This window comes from Papio anubis, chromosome 1 (assembly GCF_008728515.1).
Source record: "Papio anubis isolate 15944 chromosome 1, Panubis1.0, whole genome shotgun sequence".
In the NCBI taxonomy this organism is placed as follows: domain Eukaryota; kingdom Metazoa; phylum Chordata; class Mammalia; order Primates; family Cercopithecidae; genus Papio; species Papio anubis.
Window position 1 is genome coordinate 39,500,044 of NC_044976.1, and position 12,517 is coordinate 39,512,560.

Sequence of the window (12,517 nt, forward strand, 5' to 3'; positions counted from 1 at the left end):
GGATCAAAGTTGAGAACAGAACAGTACAGAATTCTATATACCATGTTGAGAGGTTGGCCATCTTTATAATGTGCTATGAGACAGCTGATCAAACTGTGGTCTATTTTGTACTGCGATTCACTATTACTAGGACTTGGCATGTTTTTGACACTATATACATAAGAGACTGAGGCAGAAAAAGTTCATATGACATCCACCTAGTATACATTCTGGCAAATGCATCTATCAACAGACTGCAGTTTGTCAGTCACATAAAATGAGTCAACTAAATTACGCACATCATTTTATGAAGACATGGGTTTCAATTAAATCTCAAAGAAATAACATCTAAACTTACTCTAATTTTATTACAACTTTTTAAAAATAAACTTTTTCTATGAGAACAGTTTTAGACTTAGAGAAAAACTGCAGATAGTTCCCAAACCCTGTACCATTTCCCCTATTACTAACATTTTACATTAGTATGGTGTATTTGTTACTGTTTGGGTGAGGGAGAAAGGACAAGATGGAGGAAGGTGAACAAGAAGGCACAATCCACACTGCTTCCGGTTTCTTCCTCACCAACTTTCCCGCACACGGGAAAATGCAGCCCACGCCCAGGAAGATGCAGATGAACCGAGCATGCGCCAGGTGACATCAATCCGAAGAGATGGAAACTTACCCTGCCACGCCTATGGAGACGCCCCTATCACGCCCTTATCCCGCCCACTGCTCTCCCCCTTCCAGTACCAATGCATAAAAGTCCGCTGCCGGCAGGAGACTTCTTCAGCCCCTCCTACTTGTGGACCGGAGAACCTCACCCGAGAGCCCCAGCGCGACTTCCCTGGCCCCATACCTGAGGACCGGAGAACCTCGCCCGAGAGTGTGTGCATATTTGCAATAAAAGACTGCCACTTTCTTATGTACTTTGGCCTCATGTTAAATTATTTAGCTCTCCTAAATTAAGTATTAAATTAAGACAATTATTAAATAAAATTAAGACAGTTACCATTAATGAACCAATACTGATACCTTATTAACTAAAGTCCACACTTTATTCAGACTTCCTTAATGTTTACTTAAGATTACTTTTCTGTGACAGGACCCCCATCCAGTATACTATGCTACATTATATTTAGTCACTATGTCTTCTTAGCCTCTTCTTGGCTGACACTTTCTCAGACTTTCCTTGTTTGATTGATGACTTTAACAGTTTTGTAGAGTATTAGAAATTTTATAGGCTGGGCGCGGTGGCTCACGCCTGTAATCCCAGCACTTTGGGAAGCAGAGGCAGGTGGATCATGAGGTCAGGAGCTCAAGAACAGCCCAGCCAATATAGTGAAACCCGGTCTCCACTAAAAATACAAAAAATTAGCCGGGCGTGGTGGTGGGCACCTGTAATCCTAGCTACTTGGGAGGCTGAGGCAGGAGAATCACTTGAACCAGGAGGTGGAGGTTACAGCGAGCTGAGGTCACACACACTGCACACCAGCCAGGGTGATAGTGCGAGACTCTGTCTCAAAAAAAAAAAAAAGAAATTTTATAAAATGTACCTCAGTTGGGATTATCTGATGTTTTCTCATGATCAGACTCAGGTTATGGCTTTTGGGGAGGAAGAGAGCTTAGGTAAAGTTATTACACCTGTCACCTAAATAGTAAAACCCACTGAGGGAAGAAACCATATTTTTTTTTTTTTTTTTTTTGAGACGGAGTCTTGCTCTGTCACCCAGGCTGGAGTGCAGTGGTGCGATCTCAGCTCACTGCAAGCTCTGCCTCCCAGGTTCACGCCATTCTCCTGACTCAGCCTCCCGAGTAGCTGGGACTACAGGCACCCACCACCATGTCCGGCTAATTTTTTTTTTTTTTTTTTATAGAGACGGGGTTTCACCGTGTTAGCCAGGATGGTCTCCATCTCCTAACCTCGTGATCTGCCCGCCTCGGCCTCCCAAAGTGCACCTTTTTATCCTTAGTATGTAGCTGGTAAAGGCTGAAAAGTAGAAAGTGGATGCAAACCAAAGGTTGAAGGGGTACAGAAATGTTACAATTTATTAAAATATGAGCACTGATCCTAACAAGGAATCTAGTCATATATATGCTCAAATTAAAAAATAATTATGACTCTGATTTGCTAAACCATTTCATTCTTCTATCCAGGGATCTTTTGTTTGCCTACATTGTTTGGTGAGATAGAAGATATATTCAGACTAAAAATATATGTGTCAATTCCTGCAGGTAAACCTTGCCTCCTGTACTCATAAAGTCTCAGAATTATATAACACTGCTGTGGGACACATACATGGTAAAATGAAAAGAAGACTGTGGTTGAAGTCACGCTGGTCTGGGCTTGAAACCGAGTCCTATCACTTATAAACTGCATAATCTTGGCCAGCTATCTCTAAGTCTCAATTTCTTTATGTATAAAATAGAGGTGATAATACCTATATGCAGGTGGGTAAAAATAACATGTCTATATATTTCAACATATCTGACAGATACTAAAAAAGGGTTATTTCCTTTCTTAGTACAGTACATTATATAGAGTAGGTCTGCTTTAAATACATTTTGGAATAAGGCAACATATGTATAAACAAACACAGAAGATGCTGATTGTTACTTTCACAAATTGGACAAATGAATTCTGAAACAATTTCACATGCCTTTTGTTTTTTCAAGCACCTAGTACATGTCTAATACATGGCAGCTCCTCCAATGTTTGATGATTCTTCCATCAGATATCCAGGACCAAGAGTCAAGAGAACCAGATTCCGGTTTTTGGCCCTGGACAAACAAGTCCCTTCTTTAGGCCTCAGTTTCTTTACTGAATAAATGACTTAACAGTTACAGAACTTGACAGTTAGAAGAGATCTTAGAAATCATTCACTGCAACTCCTTGCCCAAACCACAGAGCCAGTGAGTGGCAAACTGGGACTTGAATCAGGACTCTTAATCACCAAGCCATATAACTCTTTCCACATACCATGCAGCTTATAAGGTCTCTTTCACCTTCTTGTCTATGAAATATTTGGGATTGAACTACTACTGTTCTTTAGAATATCATCCCATTCTGAAAAATCCACTAAACTAGCAGGCTAAGTTTTTTCTTTATAAAAACCAGAAAGTATAGAAGAATAAACAAAATTGTTCCTATCAATCATAGTTACCTAAGAGTAACGATGACTATAGATAGCAGAAGATCAAGTCTTTCTATCATGTTAATATATCAAGTACTTAAATATGGAGATGATCTATTTTTAACAGTCCCTGATTATATCTTCTTCATAATTAAAAGAAATTATAATCACTGGCCCACAAAACTGACAGACTGAATCGCTATTATTCTGAGATATCCATATCTCTATCATCCTGGTATTCCTTACTGTAAATTAGAGCAAAATTATTATTTTTTTTATATATCCAATGATCTTCTCTTTTTAGGATTCTCATTTCATGTCTTTAGGGCCTTTCACACTGCTGACTATTCCTATCTTTTTGAAACTTACTGTTGTTCTCTTGGCATCCAAAACATCACTTTCTCCTGATTATGCTTATGGTAATGTAATTCAGAATATAGCTTACTGGACAACAGCACAGACTGCAGACTCAGACTGCCAGAGTTCAAATCCTGGCTCTACCACTTGCTATCCCTGTGATCTTTCACAGGTTACTTAACTTGGTGCTTGTTTAGTAAGTACTATAAAGGTATGTGTTGTTATTATTGTTCCTTAGTCTCTTCCTCTAGTGTTTCTTTAACCTCCACATATTCCACCTGGCAGATTCTACCCACTAAAAAGGGGTCTTTATCTCTTCCTGTCTGGAAGGGTTTCTTTCATCTCCTCACCCTCTATCTGGTGAATTCCTTCTCAATCTTTAAGATTCAGTTTAAAACCAGGCATGGTGGCTTACGCCTGTAATTTCCAGCACTTTGGAAGGCCGAGGTGGGAGGATTACTTCAGGCTAGGAGTTTGAGAACAGCCTGACAACATAGCAAGACCCCTATTTTTTTTCTTTCTGCTCTTTTAAATAATTCCACATACAATCGTTCCCAATTTTGAAAAGTTTTAAAAAATTATCTGGGCATGAGCACACACCTGCAATCCTAGCTACTTGGAAGGTTGAGGCAGGAGATTACTTGAACTATGATCACAATACTGCACTCCAGCCTGGGCAACGGAGCAAAGTTTCTTTTTTTCCTTTTTTTTTTTTTTGAGATGCAGTCTCGCTCTGTCGCCCAGGCTGGAGGGCAGTGGCATGATCTCGGCTCACTGCAAGCTCCGCCTTCCGGGTTCACACCATTCTCCTGCCTCAGCCTCCCGACTAGCTGGGACTACAAGCACCTGCCACCACGCCTGGCTAATTTTTTGTATTTTTAGTAGAGATGGAGTTTCACCGTGTTAACCAGTATGGTTTCGATCTCCTGACCTCATGATCTGTCCGCCTCAGCCTCCCAAAGTGCTGGGACTACAGGCGTGAGCCATCGCACCCGGCAAAACTCTGTCTCTCACAAAAACTTAAAAAATAAAAAACATTCAGTTCAAATGTCATTCTCTCTCTCTGGAACCTTTCCAAATGTCACTTCCCTCCTTCTGCCTTGGCCATCAGTTGTTCCTGCCCTAGTGTTCCCATAGTACTTTGAATATGTTTCCACCATGCCAAGATTATTTTTGTATTTTTTGCAGATACAGGATTTCACCAAGTTGCCCAGGCTGGTCTCAATCTCCTGGGCTCAAGAGATTTGACCACCCTGGCTTCCCAAAGTGCTGGAATTACAGGTGTGAGTTACCACGCCCAGTGCATTTTGAATATATTTCAACCAGAACATTAGTTACATTAGATTGAATAGGCCACTTGAATCTGCCTATATAAAATCACTTTAGACTTACAAAAACAGAAATTTTATGATTCACTCTAATATTAGTGGTGAGTAAAAAAAAATTTTATGATTCACCCTAATATTAGTATTTCTTTATACTTCTGCTATCCCCTCCCTCCCTGTATTATGCTCATAACAAGAGTGGAATGCTATCTATTCTTTAAAAATATACATATATTTGGGAGGCCAAGGCAGATCACATGGTCAGGAGTTTGAAACCAGCCTGACCAACATGGTGAAACCCCGTCTCTACTAAAAATACAAAAATTAGCCAAGTGTGGTGGCGCATGCCTGTAATCCCAGCTTCTCAGGAGGCTGGGGCAGAATTGCTTGAATCCAGGAGTTGGAGGTTGCGGTGAGCCGAGATCGCGCCACTGCACTCCACCCTGCGAGACAGAGTGAGACTCCGTCCCAAAAAACAAACAAACAAAAAACACATATAATGAAAGTTCAGATATATAAAAAGGCATAAAGAATAATTAATAGATACCCACATATCCACAACTCAGTTGAAAAACATTTACTAATTCAATTTAAGCTCCCTGTGTGCCCTTCTTTGCATTATTCCTGGTCTTTTCTCCCCAACTTACCCTTTGGAGACACCTATTATCCTTAATTTGGTATTTATAATTACCATGTAGTTCTTTATTACATAAGTATGCCTCCCTAAATAATACATGCATGTTAAGCTTTATATAAATGTGTTCTGCAACTCGCCTTTTTCATTCAACCCCTTATTTGTGAGATTTGCTCATGTTTCTATATAGATCTAGTTCACTCATTTCACTATTGTATGGAATTCTATTAAGTAAATATACCACAATATTTTCATTCTTTTATTGACAGGCATTTAGATTAGTTCAAATTTTTGCTTGTAGCAATGTTGCATGAATATTTTTGAACATCCCTTTATGCATACATTGGAGAGTTTCCAAAGGGTATATACCTAAGAGTGGAATTGCTAGATTGTAGTTTATGTGCATTTTCATCTTAAGAGCTATTACATAAGAATATATCAGAAACCAAGGGCGTGTATAGCCAAAGAGCACAGGGGTTTTAAGAAGATGGAGAAGTAATGGTCCAGATATAGCAGTGGGTAAAAAAACACAGTTATCCTCACCTCTCTTCTTTGGGATGGGAGGGGTGCAGGAGAATAAGTCGCATTCATTTAAAAGGACTACAGAGGAAGTAGTATGTTCTCCATGACTCAGGAGAGAGCCTGGCTTCCACTTAAGGCCAGGACACACAAAGAGACATCCAATAAAATGGTTAACAATGTAGGAAACAGGGAAACAGGAGTTTGAGAGAACAAATGGAAGGAGCATAAAGCAGGGCTGTAAGAGAGTAAAAGGAAGCCAGGTCAGAACAAGAATAACAGTACGGAAGACAGACTGTTTGATTCTGGGATAAAGATAACAGGTGATAAGTCTTGCTGGGTTTATCTGGCTATAAGGTTATCAAAAGGTTTCAGGGCCCCCCAGTCCTTTGGATACCAATTTCCAGGGATGATCAGGTCCCTACATAAAATCATATTTGCATATGATCTACACACATCCTCCTATACATTTTAACATCTCTAGATTATTTATAAAACCTAACACAATACAAGTGCTATGTAAATAGTTGTTATACTATTGTTTAGGGAATAATGACAAGAAAAAAGTCTGTACATGTTCAGTACAGATGCAACCATTCCTTTTTTTCCATATTTTCAATCCATAGTTGGTTGAATACACAGATGCAGAACCCATGGATACAGAGGGCCAAATGTAACTAGTTCTAGCAGTTTACTGGTGGCTAGAGAGTTAACACTAAGGCCTTGCAATGCTGTGGTTAAATTCCCTCATTCACAGATGGGGAGAGAAAGACCCAATATTTGAGGGCCTGATATGTGACCAACATTATGTAAAGTACTTTGCACTTTATCTTAGTTAAACCTTACAGCTACATCTTCCTTCATTTTATAAACGACAAAGTAAAAGTGATCTGCCGGGGTTCTGCAGTTAATTTTTAGTGACCCTGAGGAACTCAGGTTTCCTTTCAAATCTTAATCAGTATGGTGGAATGAAAAAGACAGAATTTGAAATTAGAGCTTCTTTGGTCACTTTCTACCAGTGAGATCTTGTATGTTTCTTAACCTCACTAAGCCTATCAATCAAATAAGATTATTGCAAAGATTAACCTACAACTACAAAACAAATCTTAAATTTTTTTAACCTAAAATTGGTCTACACAGGAACTTATTTTCAAGTGTGGGATTTCTTATTTGGCTTATTGCAAACAAAAATTTGAAGTTCCTGAATTGATGCCTAAATATTTTACAGATAGTAAACTGAGGTAGGGAAAGAGGACATCCAATGTGTGGCTCCCTAATGTATCCGGAATCAACTCCAAACTGCATCACAGTTTCGGATCTTTAATACCAAGGCCCCAGCCTATCTCTCTAGCCATATTTCCTACTATTAACTTATACAAATACAATACTCAAACCTGTGGTAGCTGTTAATTTTTAACAACGATACCATACCCTATGCTTTCCCTATTTTATATCTCTACCTAAATTATTTACTCTATTGAAATTGGTTCATGGCCCAAGTAAAATTCATTTTGAAAATGAAGCCCAACCTTGTTTCCAAATGTTTAGAAATGACAGCTCCCTCCTCTGAATTGCTTTATCACTTTGCTACTACCTCCCTTAGAGTACTCACTATGTTCTATTTTATAATTTTGGTAAGCATGTAAAAGGTTTATTTCAGCTAGCAGAGCATAAGCCCCTTAAAGGAAGGAAGAAAGGAACTAACATTTACTTTGTATCTATGAATCACTAATTGCTTTTCTTGTGATTTTATGTGTATGGTATGTATGTATATATTTTTTCATGTAATATTTGTGATATCCTATGAAGTACAATTTTTTCACAGATAAGGACACTGAGCTCACAGAGGCTAAATAATTTGTTTACAGTCATACAGTTCATAAATGACAGAGTCTAGATCTGAATTTTGGTGTTTCTAACTCCAAAGCCTAGGCTCTTTCCACTATATTCTGTCTAGAAAACCATGGGTATATCTCCTCACTGCTTTATCTGATTGATCCCTACCCACCCACTAATGATCATCAGAGGAAAAAACCTCCACTGCCCTTTGTCATTAAGTATTAGCAGAAAGGATTCAATATGAGGTATGTGCCCTCCCACTTTCCAAGACTAAGAACAGATTCTTCGGAGCAAACAGAATGATTAATATGAGTACTAAATAAAGATAAAGAGATCAGAACTCTGCTTCCAGGAAGGAAAAGTAAAAAAAAAAAAAACTATTACCTTCTCACTCTGTGTTTAAAAACCCCTTCTCCTTCGAGGTTTGCACCATCTGGCTATATCACTCTCTACCCCACCTCCTCATCTGTCATCTACCACTCTCCTGATTAATCCCCTATCTTTACTGCACCTGGGTCACATCTTTCTCTCTTCCCCACATCCCATCATCCTCAATCACTTCACTCGCCACACAGATGACTCATTCAATACACTAGCCTCGCAATTCCTTGTCATACTCAGCTTTACTGACCTTCACCTCTGCTGTATTTTAGCTACCCATAAACAGAGACCTCGCTGTCACCTAGAACAATCCCATATCAGACAACTCCGATATTCCACTTTCTGACCACACCTTTTTTTTTCTCAGCTTACTTCCACTATATTTGCTCGTTGATCTAACTCAAGAAATTGCAAAATCTTCAAGTCCAGAAATGAACTCATCATTAATTGTTTCCTGTCTCAGTTAAAATTACCAACATATCATTAATCATCCAAGGCAAAAACCTGAGCATCACACGGGACTCATCACCCTCTCACCTGCACATACAATCAATCATTAAAACCTTATACATTTTCTCAGATTCATTTCTTTCTCTTCATCCCTACGACCACATTTTTAAAATGTTACTTCAACCATGTCTGATAGACACTTTTCTGTAATTAAATAAAAATTTAAAAAAAAAAAAAACACAGTACCTACTGAATTGATTTCAGGATACTTATGCATACAAGGTCCACCATGACATGGCCTCTGCCCGTATTTCCAGCCTTATAACTTACCACTTATATCTCTACTATTATATTCCTAGCAGTCCCAAACTGTTTGTGGTTCTCTATGCAAGCTATTCCTTTTCTCACATTGATGCCTTTGCTCAAGCTGTTTTCTCTGTTTGAAGGACACTTTCTGCTCATGTTTGCCTAGCTTACTCCTACCTATCATTTAAGATTTGGGTCAGATATCATCTCTTACCAAAGCCTTCCTTTAACTCCTAGGCTAGTCTAAGTGCACTCACCTTTGGGTAACCTTTACTCGCAACCTTTACTCCCATATCTCACCTATGTGTAGTTCTCATCTTTTATTCTGAGATAATCCATTTACCAGCTCCACGAGATTGGAAATCTTTGTGCTAAGCACAGTACATAGCATAGTGCTTGACCCATAGTAGGTACATAAGTGTACAGTGAAGATTAGAACATACCAAGTTTAAATTTTCTTTTTTAAAAGATGGGGGTCTCATTTGGTCACTTGCTACGGTGTGATCATAGCTCACTGAAGCCTCAAACTCCTTGACTCAAGCGGTCCTCCTGCCTCAGCCTCCTGAGTAGCTGAGACTACAGGCATGCACCATCATGCCTAGCTATATTTTCATTTTTATTTTTTGTAGAGACAGGGTCTTGCTATGTTGCCCAGGCTGGTCCAGAACTCCTGGCCTCAGTTACCTGCCTCACCTTTCCAAAGTGCTGGAATTACAGGCACGAACCCCTGCATCCAGGCCTAAGTCTTTTAATTTTCAGTGAGATATTCACATCAATTCTTTCTCACAGTGAAGTATCCTCTACCTTTCACTCCAAGTCCTTTGCAAGGAAGGAATCAGGGCCTTTCCTCTGGATCTGTACAGTTTCACTGAGAATAGTGTTATGCAAATGTTTACCCAACTTACATAAAAGGGAACAGCATTTGCACAAAAATCAAAACTTGACATATGTGCTACAAAGTTCAAAACTACTGACCAATCTAAAAAATGAAGGCATAAGAACAAAAATAACCAATTTTGACTGCTGGTATGTTCTTGTATAAGTTGTAAAAACAGTGAAACTTTGCTTAGTACTTAAACAGGATCCCAGATGTAAGAGCTTGGCATTTTATCTACAAGGCCATCTCATCTCTACTGGGCTTAAAACATTACTAACCTGCAGAGTTGCTTAGGCAAGAGTTTAGGAGGTTGGTAAGTAAGCAACAAAAAGTGTTCTTTTTCATAGTAACTTTGGGCCTTCTGCTGGCAGTTAGAAATAGAGCAAAGAGTTCAATGTAATAAAGCATTTCCTTCTGCAACCAAATATTAAAATTGCAGTTTGGCACTAAACTGGGTCTCAATCCTTCTCAGAGTTTAAATAAAAAAAAAAAAAAAAGAGCTCTTCTATTTGCATGGCACATTACACTTTAATAAAACATTTTGATGTACATTAATTAGCACATTCGATAAAGTGTTTATAGACATTTTTTAAAAGGAAGGAAATCCCCAAATTTCCACAAAATAAGATGTCTTTTAGTTTGTTTGAACAAACACTACTAAATGTTTTCTTTTTTTTTTTTTTTAAGTTCAAAATACAGTACAGAAATGAGGAAGGGAATCTAGAGTACTTTTGATTTAAGCAGGTCAATCCTTGGGGCTGTTTCGTAGAGAAACTTACTAGGTTTTGCCTCCATGCTCACTTTTAAGAAACTCTCCTTTAAGGTGATATGGGGGAAACTAAAGCTCATCCAGAGGACAGTTTAAGAGAACCACAGCAGATGAGAAACAACTGAAGGAAGTGGAAGTGAAGACTCAGGGGACATGGTTACTATCTTCAGATACCTTAACAGCTGCCCATAAGGGAAAAGAACTAGGAAGGGATGGGAGCCAGCTGTTTCTTTCAACTTATAAGCACATCTGTCCAGGAACAGAATGGGTTTCCTTTAAAGACATTCGCTTCGGAACAGTGGAAGAGGTTCCAAACGGGCTCGTCAAATTATCAGGGGGGATTTGGAGATTTTCAAAGATACTTTGGCAGGGGATGGGAGAAAGAGTCCCTAGATGACTTTTAAATTCCCTTCCAGTCAGGAGATACTCCGGAGTTCACCCATCGGCTGGAAACCCCTTTCGATGCTCTCGGGGCTGGCCCACAGCTGTGCCCACGTGTCTGGCCCCCTGGGCCGCTGGCTCTTACTTCGGTGCGGGGCCGCTCTCCCTGCCCGTTTCCGGCGGGGCACCTGGGCAGGCGGCACACCTGAGTCGGCCGGCCGGGGCCCAGCCCCCAGGACGCTGCTGCGCCCCTGCTCCCGGTGGGGGCCACGCCGCCCCGCCGACCTCTGTCCCTGCCTGCTCCGAACGCGACCCGGCCGGCCAGAAGCACAGGCATTCCCACCTCTGGCGCCGGAGGTGTCCGACTGACCAGCGCAGACGGGGTCGCGCCGCCGCCCGGCCCTCGGCCCCCAGCCAGCCTGCCCCAGCCCACCCGGACCCGCCGGCCAGGACACGGCGACCCACACTGACCACCCTGACGCCGACCCTCCAAAGGGCCCCCGGCCTTGGGTTTCCCGTGCCGGGGCCCCCGGGCCGTCCCAGCCGCGTCAGGGCCGCGACCGGACCGTGGGCCCCGCCCGCCCGACCGCAGATGCAGAACCGGCCTCCGGGCTCGGGACCCGGCTGACACGGCCGAGAGAGGGCCCGGCCCCGCGCGGACCACAGACTGGCAGGCCGGCCGGCCAGACAGACGGACAGGCTAACCCGGCCCGGCGGGGCGGACGCAGCGGCCGCGCAGGTCCCGCCACCGCCCTCTGGCCCCAGGCGGCCCCTCAGGGCGCAAGCTCTTAGGCGGGCGGAGGCGGCCGCGAGGCGCTTACCTGAGGGCGCGGCGGGGGCGCGGGGCGGCTCACTCCCTTCCCGCCGCCATGTTTCCGCTACGCAGGGAGGGAGCGGGGACGCGGGAAGGGGGCGGGCGGGCGGCTCCGGAGAGCGGCGGGCGGGCGGCCGGGGGCTCCACCGAGCTGGCGACGGCTGCTGAGGCGGGGGGCGGGGCGGGGACTCCCCGGCCCCTCCCCCGCGCCTCCCGCCGCGAGGTGGCGCGCGCCTCGGCCGTTGGGCTCGCGCGGGGGGCGGGGCGGCGCGCTGGAGGAGGGAGGGCGCGCAGGGACCTGGCCCCCCCCACCCCGCCGGCCTGCAGACCCCGGTCTGGGGGCCCCGCTGGCGCCCGGGCCAGCTCTCGGGTACGCGTCTTGTAGATGGGTAAACTGAGGCCTGAGAGGGCGCGAGGGCGAGGACGAGGACTTGGGTTCGAATCCCGGGGCTGCCAGTAGCCCACTCCGAGGCCGCGTGGGGCTGGTGGAGGAGCCACCGGTCGGGCCCCCAAGACCGACTGACGTGGCCCTCACCTCTGGCGACCCCCGCCCGGCTAGTGGCTGGCCGTGTGGTGACCTTGGGCGAGTTACTTCGCACCGCCACCCAGGGGCCTCTTCTCCAACAGGATAGCACTGCACCGAGAGGGTAGGTGAGAGTCCAGTTAGCGCTTGGATGCCCTAGTGAGTGTCAGCGTCCTCAGTCGTCCCTGCGGTCATCCCTTCAACAGGTACGCACTGAGTGCACAGGCTCATT

The 12,517-nt window shown here is 43.4% G+C and overlaps 1 protein-coding gene and 1 long non-coding RNA gene across 21 annotated transcripts in view; one reads left to right on the top strand and one right to left on the bottom strand.

The window, feature by feature from the left end:
* Positions 1-12,016, bottom strand: part of SCMH1 (Scm polycomb group protein homolog 1) — a 225,002-nt gene extending 212,986 nt beyond the window's left edge. For 8 of the 17 annotated variants that reach the window (XM_031667496.1, XM_031667476.1, XM_031667487.1 and 5 more), the window contains exon 1: positions 11,770-11,874. The gene's annotated coding sequence lies outside the window, so the exon portion shown is untranslated. Of the gene's footprint in view, positions 1-11,769 lie in introns of all 17 variants that reach the window. The other 9 variants (XR_004184447.1, XM_031667502.1, XM_031667480.1 and 6 more) reach the window with 2 other exon arrangements.
* Positions 12,017-12,139: 123 nt separating this feature from the next.
* The window catches only part of LOC103884030, a 102,417-nt gene continuing 102,039 nt past the window's right edge, over positions 12,140-12,517 (top strand). For all 4 annotated transcript variants that reach the window (XR_004184464.1, XR_004184469.1, XR_001904151.2 and 1 more), the window contains exon 1: positions 12,140-12,491. This is a non-coding gene — a long non-coding RNA (uncharacterized LOC103884030). The remainder of the gene's footprint in view (positions 12,492-12,517) is intronic.